Raw genomic sequence first — 20,533 nt, 5'->3', positions numbered from 1 at the left:
ATTATCCTCTATATGGAAATATTCCCTTTGTTTGCATAATCCTCAAGAATACCACGTCTCAGTATTGGCAGCTTCTGGGAGACCAAAGGACAAAGTGGTGGAGAGACCAGCAATAATGTGTATTACAAGAGACCTTTAAACAGGAAAAGTTTTTTGCCTTGGCAAAACCAAAGTTACCAAATTTAATCTCTGGTTACAAGTAGATCAGCTTTACACATGTCATGTGAAGTTATCAGGAGTCAAACCAGATACTTCCTAGCACGTCACACTACCACCACAGCTCCAATTGCTCTCAGCACAAAAGAAAGGCACACTAACAATTCCAACCCAGGGTGTGATACAGCAAGTGTTTGTACATCCACACATGCCCTCACTCACATGCCCAAATAAACAGAAACACCACTTCACAATCCAGAACATATTCCCTGCCTTAAGTCAGATTTTTTTCATTGATTCTTTTAACCAGCCTTTACTGCCCCTCAGTACTGGCCATCAGGTCCATCAGACACCAGGCTCAGCCCAACAAGACTGATTTCACACGTAGGCAAACCCAGCGTGGATCCTAGTGGCAAAGCAGCTTGCTTTGCACACTAGTCTAAGTAGCCACTGACCAGTTATTTTGTGCAGCATTCAAGGCACTTTGCCTCGAGTGAACTCTTACATGTTGTGCTTTCTCTCTACCTTTGTCACATGTACACATGCCAAATACTGAAATCCTTCCACCTCATGCCCAAAGAAGAATGTTATTTGGTTTGTAACATCCAATGTTTTACAAAATGATTCTTTCAACTGCAAAAATGAGACTGTTCTTGCTTAATACTGTTGACTTAAAAGCAACGGTTATTTCTGTACTCTTCACATTTGTTTTCCATAATTTCTCATTTTCTTTATGTGCATCCAGATTTTTGTATTCGCAGACCTCTGTCTTTGATGTTGAACACTTCTCTGACCAGGAATCTTCCTGGAAAGATTTCTTCACAGGCTTCCCTCAGCATACACCTTCCTCAGTTAGCTATCAGCATAGGATTCAGCTCAAGCTTCATGTGCTCAGCCAGCAGTTCCAGCTGAGCTTTTTAGGGGACACTTACTTGTCAGAGGAAGTTTCTTTAGAGGCAGTGTTTTTCAGTATCCTTGATTCTTACTTCAGACCAGTTATTTTAATTGCAGTTGATTTCAAAATTCCATGCTATTCTGAAATCCATTATCATCCACTAGCTGATTTACAAGTCTGGGGTTTTTCCTAGGAGAGGGTTCCAATTAGTGGCTTGGTTGTTTTGATTGTTTTTGAGTGAGTAGGAAGTACAGCTTTACACATCCAGCTCGAGGATCCCAAAACTATTCTTTTGTAATGCTCAGCGAGGTGTTGTGTATTTTTTTCCAGTTCCACCTCCCAGTTTAATCCCCTGTATTTATTGCCTCAGATACGCAGCACAATAAACTACACTTGCAGATAAGGAACTGCAGTTTTTGCTAATTGTCCAAGCAGGGTTAACAGCAGTGAGACTCCTGTGCCTTTACACTGCTACAACAGAATTCTCTGCACTGATAATTCCTCCTTGGCACAGTACACAGTGAATATATAGAAGAAAAAAAAAGGCGGATGTGGCGGCGATTGCAGCTGGAGTGCACGAGAGCAGTTCCCTGGATGCGGGACTCACCCAGCCCTGGGAGGCTCGTCTGCTCCAAGACGGTGGTCGGCAAAGGTGGTCGGCAAAGCTTATACAGGAGCAGCTTACTGCATACGGCTTTTGAGCTAAAATGCTGTTTTTTCACAGAAGATAATGTAAGCGCTTCAGGTCGAGTTCAGACTGTACTATTTCACAGGCTTTATGGCCAGCATTTTAAAGACAGTTCTGGCTCCCTCTCGTGGAGGATTAGCCGTAGGCAACGTGTTCACTGAACAAGACATACTGGTTACACATGTATGTATTCGTGGCCCCAGAGTTCATATACTAATAAGATAAATTATTAAATACATTAAAAGGACTTCACACTCTTATTTCTAAAAACATAGTTTTTATATGCACTGTCGTACTACACTAGACAATCATATAAGCACAATACTCCATTTCTTCATCCGACTTCAGCAAAGCTTCACCAGGCTTCTTTATCTCCTCAGTGCTTCCCCAGCTCTGCACGTGTGACATCCACCTTGCCAACTGACAGCTAGCTCCTGCTTGCACCATACCTGAAGATGGAAGATGCTCTTCTTGCCAGAGCACTCCTTCAGCATTCAGCGTCATGCAAATGACTACTACCTCTAGGATAAAATGAACCAACTGAGCTCTTTTTGAAGACAGCATTTATACTTCATTCCTGCAGTTGTTTTCTGAGCTGTTTCAGTTTTTATTTTTATTTTTTTTTACAGTGTCTCTTTCATAGCAGTGATATAAAAAGTAAAACTGTAATCTGGTAAGAGAATAGCTGATGCCACACACGAGCATTACCTGCTTCCCTGTTCTTCCTTCATATTTCTATTCAGTTCTCCATGGATGCATAAAATATGAAGATGATATCATCTTACTAAGTGCTCATGTTTATTTGATGGTCCTTCATGATCTGAAGTCCTTTCTTTCCTTCATTAAACTGAAGAAAAAGCAAAGTGAAACAAGAACCAGGGGAAAAAAAGAGTCATCTAGACTTAAACCCTTACAAGATGCTCCCACATTGTGTCTGACTGGTGAGAAAGTACCTTGCTGTTTCATTTTTACATTAAGTTTTCCATAAGCTATTTATATGAAGTATTAATTGATATGGCATATCAAAATAAGTGCTCTTTTGTTAAGTCCAGAATGCCACCACATCATGTCCATCACTGCACTTATAGACCATGTGCAAGAAGTCAATTTTTGTATGAAAGCTATTTTTTAAAGAGGAAGCTATATAGCCTTAGAGATATAAAAAGGAAAGTGCTTGCATAACAGTAGTGTTCTGTAGCACTTAAAATGCCATTCACTACCCCTGCTGTTCACTGATAAACTAACCCAAGTAATTTTTATATTAGGTGTTTTATTTTTGTCTGTATGGTGGTACTAGATATTGCAACTGGCAAGTTAAAAAAAACACCCACAAGACTGCCACAAGAGAGGTGGGTGCTTTTACACAGAAGCATCCCTTAGAAAAAGGTTACTTGCATTTTTCCCAGTCTCCACTGTCCTCTGCTGAACCAGTGAAGTTGTTCCAGCAGAGAGAGATGTTGAGTTTCAGCTCCATGGCTGTAAAGAAAGCAAATACAACAGCTGTTTCCTAGGAAAGTGAGGCCAAAATAAGTAATATGGATGCTTCTGTAGAAACAGTAGATGCCTCCTACACCTCTGGCCTGTGCTCAAGGCTTGAAAATGTCTCTGTAGTCCCAGTCTACTCTGCAGCAGGCTACTTGACTATCCTAGGTTCAACTGTTTGGATAGCCTAATCTTTGTCACTGTGTGAACACTCCTGCCAGCAGTAAAGTAAAGAATAATAATAACGCTGAGTACAGTCTCCCTTGAGAGAATTTAATAATTCTGGTTTGAAACTTCTGTACTAATGAAATCTAACAGAAGCAATGAACGTGTTTTGAAAAGTCATGCTCCTCATAAATTGAGAATGAGAGGGTAGTAATGCATCTTCTCTTACATTTGTTATGTCTCTTATTTGCACTTAAATTTTCAGATATTACCCCTTGTAAACAATTTAATTTGCAATAACATGAACCTGTGGAAGCACAAATGAAACTTTGTAAGCAAGAATAACATACTTCCATTATGATTCTTGTGACAGATCTTTGCAATATCTTATTTCAGAATTTTGAGGCAACTCACAATCAGCAAATTCACATCCACCAGGAATTTACCCTCATGCTCAGGATAACTGGGAGAAATAAGAGGCAAACACTGATTCTGCCAGGGTTGGTGGTGCTCAGCCAGCCGGAGTTCCCAATAAAGAAGACCTGCACAAAGCATTTTTTTTTTTGTGGCAAAAATATTTAATATATGATATTACATGATTTAAAAAAACAAACCAAAACAAAACCCCAAGTGTGCCTCCCTATTCTACCCTTGAAATATAAAGTATATCATTCACATTTTTCTACACATCAACTAAAATTTACAAGAGGCTCACAGAAATGCCAAAACTGATGTGTGTGGCTTTTTAAAACCTCCAAAGCTCTGATAACATCATAACCTTAGGCTTGTTACTGTCATTACAGGCCAAGACAATATTTTATTTGTAAACAAGTAATCAAATTATACCTTAATTGCTTGTCACTAGACAACCGTTGATTTTAAGATGAGTAATCAATTCCTGGGGACAAAGAATAAGCTCACTATGACCAGGAGTTACCAGTTAGCCCTGATCTAACAAAATTGCTCTTTTCTTACTCAGAAAACTACTCCTTATAGCTCATAGCTTCAAAGAATCCCAGCAGGTATATTTGTGTGGTTTTGCTAAATCACTCCCTACTTTTAGTTATGGAAGGGGTTTAAAAATGTTTGTATCAAAAAAGAAAATGGGAGTATGAGAGACAGACTTAGTGTATTTTGAAATCTTTTCTGAAGCTCAGAACAGAAAGGCACCATTGTGCCATTTTACCATGTCTCCTACAATCTTCTGGGAAGAGCATTTTCATATTGTTACTACATTTGGGTGTGGGGTTTTTTAAATTATTTTTTTCATCCTTGTCACCACATAGCCTTAAACACTTCTACTGGAAACTGCTCTAGAAATGTGTTTTCTCCCTTGGTTAGCAGTCATCTTCCAGTGTCTAGCTTGAAGTTATCTGTAACCTATTTACGTGCATTTGTTCTGGCATCAATCACCCATTCATTAGTTTAGCTGGTTCTTTCCCATTGTGTTCCGTCTCTAGATTTACCTATGAGTAATGATCCCATTCTCTGTCTTTGGCAGGTGGAAGAGATCAGCCTGTTAGCTTCCTTTTGCTCTAGAGTATCTCTTCCCCCTTAATCTCAAGTGTCTGCATTAGTTCTTGTCAACTTTGGGTGTTTTTTAAATATGCTTCCAAACCCTTCTTCCAGATTTGTATTTCCACAATGCTTTACCACTAATATTTCCTCTCCTCAAGGGAATTGTCTTTCCTGACTAGAAATATGAAAGACATCTGGCATGATTAGTCCTTAAAATAAAGTCATGCAAGGTAGCAAGGAAACAAAACCAAACAGTTCTTCTACAGAACACTTCAGACATCTGTACCAGTGAAAGAAATGTAGGAAACTAATCAAAGACCCTGAACACATAAAATAGTATGTGTGGTTACCTATGCCAGTTAGCATAACTGGGAATGGGTGGGGTAGTTTGCGCAGGCTGGATGTGCACAAAGGAAGACAGCTGAGGTGGGGAACAGACACGCTGTTACCTTGTGCCAGGGGAGAATCCACTTGGCACAGGGGTAGTAGAGGAACATATTGCAAGGGAACAGGCAAAGGTGAGGAGACCCAGCATTCTGACAGAAGAGTGACCCATAAAGTCAGCAGCGTTTCTAGAATGAGCTGTGCATACATAGGCAGCTCAAGCAGCAGAGCCATTACACACTAGCTTATTTCCTAGAAATGCTAGTTCAGAATTTCTAGGAAAAAAAGAGGAAGAAGAAGTGAACACGAAAATAGAAGACACCAGTTTCAAGAACTGATTTCACTGGCAGAAAAGTAGTACACTTCAGAGAAAAAATGAAGCAATTGCACCACATTAAAAACAAACAAACAAAAAACCCAGAACGAGGAAATTTAAAGAGATCAGCTTCACAAAGTCATGGGTCCTCAATAACCTGAACTCACAAAGAAGCATGCAACAGGAAATGAATGAGCAAACAAATTTTTGAAACATAAAGGATGGAATGAGGCTGTCCGAGGCACAATAGCAGATCCAGCAGTCAAAGGTCATAAAGGACAGAAGAAAACACTCTGTCCACACATATCCACACATATTGTAAAGGGAAAAGATGGTACAGAAAAAGGCAGTGCTTGTTCATTGTTTTAGAGTCACATTCACAAGTTCGTATTTTGCTTTTGTACTGGCTTACACTTACCAGCTGCAGATCTTTTCCATCTTCCTGTTGAAATGCTTGTTTGTCTCCTCCTGCCCCAAAACCACCCTAGCTCATCAAGGTTATTTTCAATATTTATCCCATCCTCCAACATGCGTTATACCCTTGCAGCTCCATGGGCATCTGAAATCTCAACAGTCCATCATGTAGGCAAAACATGCACTAGTATGGAGTACAAACCTTGCAAGACCCCAGCCAATATGTATTGTACTTCTTTGACAGCATTCCTGGCAGCAACCTTGGCTTGAAATCTGAATTCTCAGTCTTGCATTCAGCTAGTTATACATTGCCTTGGCCATATTTCTCTACCTTACTTAGTGTAGGAACATGTCATATGCAACTATCAAAAATCCTAATAATGCCAAGATAGAAATTTACTGCTTCCTCTCTGTTCAAAAGACATGTTATTCTAGAAAGAAAGAAATTGGATCGACACAACTTGTTGATTGTAATTCATCTCATTTTGATCTTTCAAATACTTACATGTATTTGGAATTTTTATTCTAGAATTTATCTGACAATCAGAGTTAGTTTGTAACTCATTAGGTCTACCACTGGCTACCCACCCCTTGTCTTCCTCCTTGCCTTCCCCCTCTTTTGTACTAAAAATAAGTACTACAACTCTTTTCACAGTACGTTACCCATCTTCCAAGTCTTCAGGAAATGCAAGCAGCTCTGATTTTCAACCAACTTCAAACAAATTTAATTTGGGGGTGCCTAAAATGTTGACCGATGCAACACCCTGCCTCTTTCATTGCTGCTATGAATTCTGTTACTGGTGAAGGACAATAACCATTAATAGCATAAATAACAGACATGCCAAAATCAGAAGCAGAAACAGAGGTAAACAAACAACCAACCCCCTGTTGAAATTAAGACGATTGGTGTAAAGTCCAGTAGTTTGCAGTTCACATGCAGTAAAAAAAGTAAACGCAGTATGTTAAAATAATCAGTCAGAAATCTGTTTATCTTTAAGTGAAGGTGTATCAGACACCCTACTTTAAAAAATTGAAAGAAAAGACAACGGACAGAAAGCAAAAAATATTAATATGTTATGATAGTATGTTTATACTAATGAAAGTCATGAAAAAAGAGACATGGATACTATATAATTTATCTCATATTTTTATTCTCTTTCCTCATTTCCAAATGAAGGTACTTTAATAGGCAGATACTTCTAATGTCTATATTCCCCAAAGCAGACCACAGAGCAGCCAGAGAAAGGAGAGTCTCAGCTGAAACTGAAGACAAGAAATAAATCCGTATCTCACAACAGATGTCTAGTCTTTGAAATTTTAAATATTCTTTTTTCATGTTTGCTGATTCATTTCTTGACTCTCTCTTTCCTGGAAGTCTCAGGTACTCAGCACTGCACCCTTCACTCATGTATCTTTTGAACAAGAATACAAATTTTTACCCAGTGCTGACAGCTTGTCATTTTCTCCCAAGAATTCTTACTGAGAGACGCTGATCTTGCAATGTTCTAAGATTGAAAGGATTTGCTTTTTGATTTTGATTAATAAGCTAAAATCTATAAATAACTCTGGTGCATGAGATTCCACTAAAGTCTGAAATCCATTTTCATTTACGCCTCTTTCTTCTCAGTGCAATTTTTTTACCCTTTATTTAAAGGAAGCTTGCCAGAGAAATCCCTTCTGTCTGAAAGGAACTTGGAGGGAAAGAAGGACAAGGACACATCCTCCCCCAGACCAAACATCCCTACCTAGAACTCTGTTCAGCAAAGCTGGTGCAGTACGCAGAACTGGAACGGGGGCTTACACTACTTCTTCTAGTTACTTGCAACAGCAGTGCTTGTCTTCCTCTCAGGAGAAAGTCCCCAGAAGTCATTTTGCTGTTTTGCTGCTTCATCGGTCTTTCTACAGTGATGGGTTAAGAAAAATAAAATAAAAAATAATAAAATAAAATAAAATAAAATAAAATAAAATAAAATAAAATAAAATAAAATAATAAAATAATAAAATAGGTCCAGCCTACAGAAACTCTGGGGTTTTTTTGTCACCAGATTTCAAGCTGAAGAGTTGCTAAAAATATCATCATTCATATATGGCTATACCAAGAATCGTGACAATAGAGGCAAAGACTCAGTATCTTGGAGTTTTATTTGCATAACATTATTCCCACTAATTAGGCTGGGGAAAAGTCTATTTAAAATATATCTCATATATTAGACCACCATGGTGCCATGTCATAGCTCTGAAGATGAAGTCTAACAAATAAAAAATAATCCTGACAGTAGAGTGGATATGCAAAAGAGAAAATAAAAATCATAAAATTAATAGTTTGTTCAAGTTTGTTTAGTTGCTTTATTTTTATTAAAGAGGAAGCTTGGAGTGGCAGTACTTTTACTGCAGGGAGCATTATCGTTATTTAATATTAAATTGGAAGTTCTCAAATGCTTTTATCATAGGGCTGTATCTCAACAGATATATAGAAATCACTACTTCCATTTGCAGTAACAGAAGATCCATATCTACCCCACTGAACTGCATGAGATACTTGTAAGATCCTGTAAGCACTTAGTGTCTGGAGCAGTGCCTGCTCATCATTATTAGCCACTGTCCCAAGGCAGTGTTCTGCAAACCAGCAATTCCAAAACCCTTGAATGAATAAATATTTAGAGCGTCCATGTCTGCAAAAACATTTTCTTACTATATTTTTCAAATCCACAGAATAACCGTCAGGGAGATATCCTGGGTTCAGCCAGTTCTGAGTTACCAGCTGGGCTTAAATCACGACAGCCAGCAAAAAGACTCCAGAAAACTCATATATTCTCATAAATGTAATCAATCATAATTAGTCATGGCAGTGAAAGCCTGATGTTGTTGGCAAACTGGCTGAGTGTGCACTCAATTCCCCTGTCTGTGTCGCCAACTAAGAACAGTGCCAGTTCCAATACCTACCCCTGAGGAATACCACTTGTCACTGGCCTTCACTCAGACATCAAGCTGTTGACCGCAACTCTGAGTGGAACCATCCAGCTAATTTCTCATCTACCATGGGTCCCATGCACCAAATCCATGCCTCTCCAGTTTAGAGACAAGAATACTGTGCACAAATCCGGGTAGATGACATTAGTCACTCTTCCCTTATCCACCAATGCTGTCACCCTGTTGTAAAAGGCCACCAGATTTGTCAGGCACGATTTTGTATGGTGCCATGTACAGAAAAAACACACCCACAAATGCCCAGGGACCAAACCACACTTCTTTTTCTCTAGCTTTGCCTATCAGGATGGCTGCAAACTGTAAGATTTCATAATTCTCTTATGCTGATTATCTGATATACAACAAAGCGTAAATTCATATTAAAGTCATTCCTTCAGTCAAGGCACTGGGTTTCTTCCAGCCAGCAACCAATTTTCACAGAACTTGGAGGAATTGCATATCTTTGTGACGGCTGACTTGCTGATCACATCAAGTGATGAAACCAGAATTTTGGAATAAGAAGGTACAAATCCAGTGAGAGCACTGCTGGAAAGGTAGGGTTTGGCTAAGAAGAGGAGGCTGCAGTGACGAAGTAGTGTGTAGGGAAGGACTCCTTGCACAGCCTAATGGCTTACAAACTAAGCACTAGCTAAGTCATTTAAATAGTGTCTCTTTAGTAAAGTACAGATAATATTTCCAGAATTGGTTTAAGTTGATTATAGTTCTAAGGTTTGTAAATCTTGGTTCTAACAATACTTTTTAATCTATTGAGCCTTTGAAAATTTTTCTCCCAACCACAAGAACTAATATCTCCTTTATTTTTGGCACTGAAAAAGGTTGATAATGGTATTTGCTTAATTCTTATATAGCCCTGTTACTAAAATAGAGTAAGTTCAAAGGGAAAATATATTATAGGCATTTCATAGTCTGAGACTACACACAAAATATTACTGGCACACTGACAGTTTTGATTGCATATTGGTAAATGGCTTAAAACCAACTGTAGAATAACTTAAAAATACTTAACATATAAAATCCGTAACAGGGCTCTATCAAATAAGGAAGTAAATCCTGCTCTTTTTAAAAGACACTGAAGGAAACCTTTGTGATGTTCAGATGCGTCTAACTCTGAAACAAGCTTACCAGACCTAAGTCCAACAACTACTGCATTATAGTATGACCTATTGCTACAAGGAAGCTAATTATTTAATAAATGGTTGAATCACTGAAGTTTATAAAAAAAGATTTTACATCCTTCACTGTCACTACTTCATACCTTCATATATCAAAACATCTAAACCAAAAAAATCTTTAGGGTACCCCTTTCCAGAGTAGTAGCTCAAACAGATGTGTAGACCAGAACTTCAAGATTAATTAGGAAGACAACAGGCATTCCAGAAACTGACAAACTGCTGCACAATTCATTACTTTTTCTAACTGCATTCTTTCCAAGAATACAGAATCTAGATCCAGAAGACACAAATATGACACATTAGCAAAGTCTGGTGTATTTGGAAGGAATTAGTTAAACTACAATGAAAAGTCACCTAATCCATTCAGAAGGCACATACAGTTTCAGATAACTACATAAAGCATGAGGTCAGAATGTTATAATCTCAAATAAATGAGCAGCTATAGGAGTACTTACTCCTACTTCTAGAAGGACACAGCATATCTGACCTTCAAACTGTCATCCACTGGCCTAAGCCAGTGATGAGGTACTAGGAAAGTTTCATATCCATTGCAGTGTACAAATTCCATGTGTAAAACGTCAGCAACTTAAATTTCATGTTATCAGAGCACAATATTTGATGTAATCCCCCAAACATGTTTTGTACTTAACAAAATGTAAACATGTCTATGCATATTTTAACTTTGCAGTATACCTAGACTGCCAAGTTTCATCTGGTATGTGTTGGCCAAAATCTGTCACTCTAAACAAGCATTGCATAATATGTCTCTCCCAACCTCTGAGCTGGGCTCCACTTACCTTAATTAGCAGACAAAAGACAAGGGCTCAGAATAACTGTCAGTCATTTGTGGCTTTGGAGATGAGACTTGAAGATACGCTCTCATTTTTGCAAGTTGGTGAATTTAGGCAACTTTCTTTGTTAACAACCTCCACAGAATTCTCAAATGCAATTTCAGGCAAGATCAAAACTGCGTTCATCTTTACTATAGAAGGAGGACAGTCAAAGCAAAAAGCATATTTATTCAATAAATCTTTTTTATTCTGAGCTCAAACAGGTTTCTTTCTACAAAAGCATTGGAAATAACGTGGCATCTTGAGATGTACAAATTTTCATGTCAATTAAAAAGTATCAGTTGCTTTACGATCATCAGTATTACTCAATACTTAAGTGGCAGAGTTCAAAAGCTTTTGGCTTACTAACCTGCCTGACTTTAAACTCCACCAGAGATAATATATGCCTATATTAGATTATTATTCTGATTTTTAACAGGTCTTCATATCCGGTAAGTATCTTCTACTTTGTAAAACTGTAGGGCATTATTTCTACCGAATGGGTCATTTTCTTCAGGGCAGGGGGTAAATGACCTATCAGATAAAAAACAATTATATCTTCATGCTTCTTTTTCCATGTCAAAGGAACAATCAGGAAGAAACTTAGCAGTGGCCGTTTTAAGTTCATAGCCACCACTTTAATTGTTCATGACAGTACTGAGTGACCGTGGCACTTAGCTGAAGCAGTTAACTGCATAGTGATCACTGTGGTGCATGCTATGGGATTCAGTTAGCATTACAGTTACCAATTTACCACTCTACAGATCAAACACACTATCTTTCAGCCTTGGCACTTCTACCAATACTACTTTTTTTTGCATATTTGACACAAAAGTATGCTTCTCTGAAATCAAACTGTATTCATGCCCCCTAAAAGGGCAAAAAATGGTCTCACAGCACAGAAAGGGGAAAGCAACCAAAATGTTCAGATGTCATCAGAAAGAAAGAAGGGAAATTGTTTCAATAATTACATGAGAAACAGCATGGAAATGTTTACATCATATGCAACACCTTTTATTTTGAGCCTATTTATCTGGAGCAATAAGGTGCTTTCCATGAGCATTTGCCATGTGTATTCCACACTGCTTCGGAGCTGAGGTCCTTCTTTCCCGTTCTACTGCAAGCACCCTCAAAGAGTGAAGGAAGGGCACCCTCTAACATTTGCACACACAGACAGAGCCAGCAAACACTGACAGATATCTACAAAAGCCAACACAAACATTTGCTACAGCTGACAGATCATATCAGACTTTAACTGGAACATTAAAAATGCTTTGTGTGAGCCATGCCAGACTTTATCCCGCCTGTGGGCATCTAGAGCGAACACGATACATGTGTCTTAACAAGTACTTTTCTTCAGCACTTGTCCTCCTTTCAGAAGTCAGCCAGCCTGTTTTTACTTGGCTTTTCCTAGAATAATCTATGAATAGTATTGTCAGGCTGGGAACAGACATGCCTTTCTTCAGTTTAAAAGTAAAGGGACACAAGAATAAAGTAGGGGACGCAAGAATAAAGCAGAGGCCAAGAAGCTGTTGGATCATCAATTGTACATATAATTAAAACTAAGCATTACAGTCATCCTGAGGGCTTTTTCCAATTTAAAAACTACTCTAGCCCACCTCCTCCTCCCCAAATAGCCTTGGAAGGGAAACAAAGACCTTCAACCCTTTATTTTTGTGAAGAGATTTTTAGTAAAGATTGATTTGTGAGATATCACAATAATAATAAAAGCTAGAGATATCTTAGAAGAGCATGCCTTATTTACTTTCCCCATACCTCTATCATGTAAATTTGTTTAACCTCCTAACTCTTCAGCACTTATTACAGATATATTGAAATGTAAATGCTGTGTGTGGATCCCAGATCTCACTTCCAGGAGTACATTCAAATTGTAAGAAATAGACAATTTCATTTTAAAGAGCATGAACACTGTGGGGAGCACCAGCAGGCAGATCACCCCTAGTAAGCATGGCATCTACAAGAAATTTCATTCTCTGTGGGCCAAAGTATCCTGTATTCCTGATTGCACCTTTAGCTTTTCCAGACTGTCTAGCTTACAGCCTTGTGCCAGATAGGTCCATGGGGTCCACAAAATAGTGCCACACAAGCTCCTCATGTCATACATGCTAGCAACCTCCTTCCAGCCTCTCCCCTTTTCAGGTACATCTCACACTTGGTTTACCATTTTGTTTAGCTGCTGACTGTTGGATTGACATGCAGCACATGGCAGTCATTTCACATGTAGCACAACAAAAGCCTGTCTCACCTCCACAGCAGCATGCAGAGAGGTGCCTGGGTGAAAGATGAGGGTGATTTCCAGCCTATCCACTTTTTCCCCTCCTTCTTTTCCCCTGTGTCTCATGCCCCTGTTCAAACAGGACCAGTCAAATACACTGCAAAATGTGCTTGTGCAGTCAAATGCACAAGCAAAAATGTACATGGGAGCTAGCTGTGGCTGATACCCATGGTGTCACACATGCATGGTTTTGACATTTTATCCTTAAACAACTACTTTCCTTGTTTGCTCCAAGGGCAGTGATGCCAATGCACCGTAAGAGGTCAAAGGGCTGAGCAGTGGCTCAGTCCCTGACAGACACACATAGCCCAGGACGTGATCAGAGCTTCATCACAGCTGTTACCCCTGGGGTTGTCAGCACTGGCAAGTCATGAACTGACCCCACCTCTGTCCCATGCAGCCCATCTCCTGCTGTGATAGCGGGGCATTCACCTGTGTCTCAGGCTGCCTCTGCAGAAAGAGTTTATCACCAGCCTGATTTTGTTTTGGGGCAGCTAGGAGAGCTGACTAGGGAAAAAGAAACAGGCTAACTCTTGAGTTTATTCAAAGTGTATCTCCAACGTTTTCATAACTAGTGTTACACAGGGAGTCACATCCACTTCACCTTCCTGCTATTTGGGTTTTCTTAAAACACTATTTTAAAGGAAATAGCAAACTGCCATATTTATGATGTTCAGTTCCTGCCTGTGGTGGGGCAAGGTAACCACAAAGTGCTCCTACAAAGTGTTTCTGGAGGGAAAAGGAAAATACTGTAGCCTTCTACTTCCCTATGTCCATAGATCATAGAATCATAGAATAGCTAGGGTTAGAAAGGACCTCAAGATCATCTAGTTCCAACCCCCCTACCATGGGCAGGGACACCTCACACTAAACCATCCCACCCAAGGCTTCATCCAACCTGGCCTTGAACACCGCCAGGGATGGAGCACTCACAACAGACAACCTGGGAAAGGAAGGTTGTTACACCCCAGCTCCCTGTGAACACCAGTCACCTTATCATTCATATGGAACTGGCTCCTTCTCAGCATTCTTAGGCTGGCACACCATGGCATGCAATCCTGGTGCACACCCTGTGCTGAAAAGGCAGGGAATGAATCCTGAGTAATTAATAAGTTTGTTTACCAATTGGTCTGGCCCTGTCCTGCCTTTCTGTGCTCCTCCTGGTTCTTTCTAAGGCACTCATCCAAGCTGTGCTCCAGGGCTTAGTAGCAGTGACTCCAACCTCAACAATCCTGAGCACTTTTCACTTTTCTGGACCTCGAAGCTTTTTGAAATGCTCCTAGAAAAGGGAGAAGAATTAATTAGCACCAGAAGGACCTGGCGGGTAGGTGTCCCACTGAAGTCAGAGAGCCAAGGGATGGAAGCAAGCATCCCATTTGACTCTCTACAGATATACCTCAGGGAAAATGCCTTGTTCACTCCCTGAAGCTTCTGTTGGAAACACCTCCTGGGCAGGGAGCAGAAGGCTGCCCTGTCTTGTTCTGACCACATCAGTTTCTTGACTGCCTGGGTAGATCTCCATCTTAGATTTAGACAAGCTTCAAAGGTCACTTTAGGGTGTAAATTTTCTTGTTGGGCTCCTAGGTAATTTGCCTGCCAAAAGTTACTGACAATGGAGGGCTTCTTTGAAGGGCAGTGGCTAAGAAGACTTCTTTTGACAGAGTCAGTGAGAGGCAGATTTCCAGCAGCATAAGCTTGATTTGAGCACATGGCCAAAGGTTATTCTAGGATCCTTCCTCAGCTGGAGTCTAACTGGTGGTGAAGGCAGTGGTGCCACACACCGTTATATCTTCATATTGTTCTTTATGCAATACAGTTTTAAGGTCAAATACTCACAGTGTTGAAGTCCAAACTCTTTCAGTAATGTTAGCTTTCAGTCACATACATACTGCTGGATCCACTGAAATACTGCTTATGATACAGACTTGGCTTTTTAACAGTTTTCCAACCTACTCATATAGCACCAGTCTGTGGTATGGTGAGGCAGCAGGAGAGGCTGCCTCTGTCAAGGAGTTCATGGTCACTGGCAGCCATGAGATTAATGGAGTTCTCCATGCCACACAGAGACCTTGAGTCCTACTTTTTATGGGTACATCCTCTGTTTACCCTTTCCAAGGGCTACAAGTCAAGGGTTCTTTGTTTTTACAAGAGTAAAGATTTTTTTTTTTTTCCTTTCACCAGAATAAGAACATCTGGTATTTACTTTGTCTCCTAAAGACTCTTCCCTAGAACTTCTTTTCCTAGAAGCACACAAACCCAGGAAGTTTCCATGTCTTCCGTTTGCCAAACTACATGTAATGGTGAGCTCTGATTATAGCTGTTCCCAGTGAGGAGAAGAGGTTTACATGCCAGCGAAACAGAGGTGACAGCAGTTTTAGCTTGTGCCACAGGAGCTGCAGCTAGAGGAGTTTGTCTGCACGGGTCCTGAATGCCTCATTCCAGACATATGGAACCAAATGTTTGAGGTTTTGACCTGCTAGTTATATACTAATAAGCACTGGGGATGACTTTTTGCACAGGTTCACAAGCTGTGTTACGAGCAACACAGAGTAATGTTTGCATTCAAACAAGACCCTTATTAGCAGGAATATTGAGTTGGGGCAGGATATGTGCAAGAAGGATGCGACGTGGATTTGATACTGGTATTTTGCTCAGGAGTAACCCAAGTGCAGGTGCACCAGCAGTACCAGAAGTGCCTTACGGTATCACAACAGAAACATGAGAACCCTATGGCACAGGGATCTCTTTCTAGGGTGTTCCTCAGAAGCATATAAGCTGAAGACAGTATAATGATGCCATGATGTCTGCAAGACTCTGTCTCCATGGAAGAAGATCTGGCAGTTCTACCACCTTATAAAACCATGCCTATTTTACAGGCCCAGTTTGACCAGCACATCCAAAGAGGCCCGTGTCCTTCTCCTGCAACCCCCGCTCATGTCCTTAACTGTCCCAGTCACAGTCTTACCTAGACACAGCATTAGCTGCCTTGCTCACAGCCATGCTCTAATCTTACCCATACACAGAAAAAAAGGCACTAAATTGTATCATCTGCGTCAGACAAGATAACAGACAACACTGGGTGTGACACACACTAAAAATGCCAGAGCTTGTCGGCACCCATATAAAAACACATCAAATAAAACAGGTGCCAAAATGCCCATGAAATGGCCTGTGAATTACTAGCAACTTGCTTTTCCTTTCAAATGGCCCAGAAATGGGCCTGGAAATCAAACAAATAAAACAGGAATAAGAAATAAGAGCTGTACAGTATATTTCTTCAAGATTTCTAGAGAGGAAGGGGCTAGAAACTGCTGAGTCAGGAAAAAATTATTATTGATTTAATAATAAAAATGAAGTAACCTTCATTAGCTGTGCCTGTTATTGCTGTTGTTCCTGCAAAATCAAATGCTTTTTTTTTAAAGGAATCTACCTTGAAAAAGACTCAAATCTGCAATGCAGTGGGTCATTCTAGAATATGTTTCTGAAATCAGAACAGATTATTAAAGGCTGATTAATTAGACAGTATTAACTATGGTGTGAGGAAGAGAGAGTCTGGACAGCCATGTTTAGCTTTGGTCCTATACTGTAAGTTTGAAAAATGTGACTGTTGAACAATTTCTGAATGACATTGAAAAAAATTTAAAAAGCCACTATCGACCACTCATTTCTTCCGTTTAGTTTTAGAGTTTACATCATTATTTGATCCATTTTGTTCGGTTAGAACATTCGCACCATTTCAGGTCACCTGCCATCTTTGAAAGCCAGTATTGTTACCTGTGCTGAACGAGAGAACAAAAATCAAACACACTGAAAGGCTCAGCCACCACAGAACAAGCACACACGTATCCTATTGACTGTTCAAAGTCAGCTCTTTAAAATGGTTACGATGAAACTAAAAACACAGTACACAGTGCCTACACACTGTTCTTATAAAATACATTTCCTAGGTCTTCATGTAATATTCAAGTGTACATTCTCCGCCAAAAAAGAAATTTAAGTCTGAATATGCACCCACTGTTTTGATTTGCCAGGTGATGCTTACTGGGTAAATTGCATTAACACCCCATATTTTAATTGCAATTTTGCAATTCTGCTTTACTGCCCCTTCCCGCTCTAACCACATGCGGATCCCACACTCACTGCAAACAAGGGAGAAAGGCACATTTGTACTGAGGATCTTCAAAGACAGAGATGTGCTTGGAATTATTTTGGGGTAACTCCAGACAGCAGCAAAATAAATGCCAGGAGTCAAAGTGGAGATGCTCTATTTTCACCTGAGCTTCAAATCTTCAAACAATTCTTTTGCTTAAAAATAAGCATGCAAGTTAGGCTTGCTGAAATCAGGGTTTAGGCTTGCAGGATTAGGCCCACAAAGTCCAAATTTACAGTAAGAGATCCCTGTTTTAAACAATTTCTTTGTATTAATTGTTGGGTTTTTTTCTGGTTTTGGTTCATTTAGGCATTTTTTAAATCATTTTAAGAACAAACTTCCTCTTCAAGACAGCTTACTACCATGCAATAAAATGCAGCTCCTTGGTGGTTAAGAGTGCATTTCATGAGGTTTTTTAAGTGCATGGATTTGAACACGTTTGCCCAAGCAAGTCAAATAAAAGTTGTCAAGACTGGGAAGGCATGGTTAGCAAAAGAAAAAAATACCTGAAGTTCACAGAAGTCATCACATTTAAGGTTGTTTTCACACTTGGAGAAATAAGTCAGCTTTTTGTTATGCATGAAAAACATAGAATATACTTTCCTAAAATTAGCATTTATTTAAAAAAAGAAATTAAAAAATGTCTTTGATATAAAAAAAAAGTCTTTCAATGACTTTATCAACAGACCTAAACTCTTCATCAGAATGATTGCAATGGGATACCTACACTTACTAATATTTGGATTATTAATAATAGTAATTAATAATTACTAATAATAATTAATATCTATTCAAAGCAAAGATAAAATAGCCATTAGAACCCTGCAATATATTTCCAAGATTTGAGACCTGAAATTTATTCCTCGGGTAGACTGGTTCTACAAAACTGCAACTATTTAACTTTACCCCCGGCACAGTGGCTCCACTGAAGAAGCTGCTGTCACTTCCTAGGGTGACCCTCTGCCTGCTTTTAAAATCAGGAGAAACTTCTTTAATAAAAAGTAGATGGAAAAAGGAAAAGAAAGAAATGGAGCAATACTTCAGGGTCAGTTCACCGCGCGTATTACTCACCAAACACTTTTTCTGAAGATAAATAATGGGAGTGGAGAGGGAGAGTGAAAAGTAAAAGGAAAGTTCAACAAATGTCCTTTTGTACTTGTATATGTAGGATTGTGGAAAAAGAGCCACCACTAAAAAGAGTTCACAGAAATCATAAAATATAATTGGTTATAATTTGGGAAAAACTCCTAAAAGCACAGCACCAAAACCAAATAAATCTCCATGACCCTGAAATGTAGTGACATTTTCATAATTTCAGTATGAGTGACAATCTGCACATACCAAACCTCCGCCCTCTCTGAAGCTGCGACAGGAAAAGCAAGAGAAAACGTACTGAAAGCCACCTCCCACAAGCCCTTCTTTCTTCTGTGTCTCACTACAGCACAAGCAGGATTTTCATGATTTGTCCCAGCTGATATATTAATTTCTCCCACATTTGAGAGCCTCAACTGAGGAACTGAAACAGACAACAACAAGCTCAAAAACCTCCACTCAGTGAAGAGGACAGCCTCACCAAAGCCTCTCATTGCCACAGAGTTGACGTGAGCAGCTGATGCAACCCACAGGCACTGTAAGGCTGGGTAGTGGGCACACCCCAAGCACCAACAAATGAACCAGAAACAGCTCTCATGCCTGATGGACCCTCCCCAGGTGCCTGTCAAACAAGGTGGCAAGGGCTGTTTGTTGCCCCTTGGGTTGAGTGAGCTGACTTGCAAGCTGGAAGCCCAGAGGGGTACAAACCTCCTCACACCACCAGCCTGGCATGGGCAAAGCCTGACCAATGGACCAGGCTCTCAGATGTATTGATGGCCTCGAATGTGGATAGTGCCCTTAGCAGATAGGAATAAGGAGCCTGATTCCCACTAGTACTGCCTTATACCACACCATCTCCTCAACACTGGTTGTGCTGCTTCTAGGAAACTCCCAACAGTTTATCAAAATACTTTATTTGGCATGTTGTTCATGATAGAATCTTTATTGGCATCTTCCTGCATTGCAAGACAGGAAGATAAAATAGTTACTGCTTTCTATTGAAGGAATAAACTTTTCCACAGCTTGATAACAAAAATTTCCTGTGAGCTTCCCATGCTTCCATAATTCTTACCCTAATAGTTTTCTGGATTTTTTTTTTCTTTCTTAACCTCCATTGGAAAATTATGCTGAATTATAAAAAAAAAAAACCAACAACAAAACCTAAAAGACCCCAGAGATATGTAAATTACATTTGAGTGAACAAAACATAAAATTCTGCGTTAACAAAGTCTATTGGTTCATGGTTTTGTTCAGCACACACACCAATGACAGGACAAATGAATTGTGAAAAAGTGGCAACCATCATTCAACAAAATGAGAGTTCTAGTGCAAAGACAAAATCAGGTCCCTTGGGCTTGCTTAAATACGATAGAAGTTTAGAACTTCCAAGACTTGAGTTTCACAAACAGGAGGTTTGGATGCACAATAAACTTAGCTCCGAATCCCAGTTAAGTAGGGGTCCTCCTGTGCTTTGGGGTGTTTTTTTAGAAAGTGGAGTAGAAAGGAATATGTCTCTTCTTCTTCCCATTCCCCACAGTTAGATGAAAATAATTTAAGCACTAGACATATTTATTCTTAAAAATAAGAACATCAATAACAGTGGCCACACTCCCCTGAGGCCCACCAGTTTGCAACGACCTCAGCACGCACATTTTACTCCAAAATCAAATAAAAAATTTATAACTTTTCAACTAATTTTATCCAGTAATGCGTTCACTAATGGCTCTGTAAGTCTGCAAACAGCCTGAAGGAAAATCTAAAGCCATGAGTAAAAGACCTTCCCAAACTGACATGCCACAGCTATGGAAAATCAGCAACATTCCCAGAAGTGCTTAGTCTTTTCAAAAGCCGAAACTTAGCAACAAATCATGTTCTTTGCAATCATGTACCTACCCAGAAATACTGGTATTAAGGTGGAGGTTAATATGCAATACCAAAATAGCTGCTTCTCTAGCAATAAATTTGACCAGGTCAGGAGACAATCAGA

General features: G+C 39.6%; 2 long non-coding RNA genes across 2 annotated transcripts in view; both read right to left on the bottom strand.

Annotated features, from left to right (window-relative positions):
• The window catches only part of LOC136008763 (uncharacterized), a 109,700-nt gene that overhangs the window by 85,212 nt on the left and 3,955 nt on the right, over positions 1-20,533 (bottom strand). The window lies entirely within an intron of this gene.
• The window catches only part of LOC136008764 (uncharacterized), a 21,930-nt gene continuing 3,393 nt past the window's right edge, over positions 1,997-20,533 (bottom strand). Inside the window, exons 2-3 of the long non-coding RNA XR_010610231.1 lie at positions 3,135-3,215; positions 1,997-2,586 (exon numbers count right to left, since the gene is read on the bottom strand). This is a non-coding gene — a long non-coding RNA (uncharacterized LOC136008764). The remainder of the gene's footprint in view (positions 2,587-3,134; positions 3,216-20,533) is intronic.

The sequence above is a fragment of the Lathamus discolor genome, chromosome 2 (genome assembly GCF_037157495.1).
Source record: "Lathamus discolor isolate bLatDis1 chromosome 2, bLatDis1.hap1, whole genome shotgun sequence".
NCBI classification, from domain to species: Eukaryota; Metazoa; Chordata; class Aves; order Psittaciformes; family Psittacidae; genus Lathamus; species Lathamus discolor.
The sequence above is the reverse complement of the archived record's forward strand: the minus strand, read 5'-3'. Positions and strand labels throughout refer to the sequence as shown.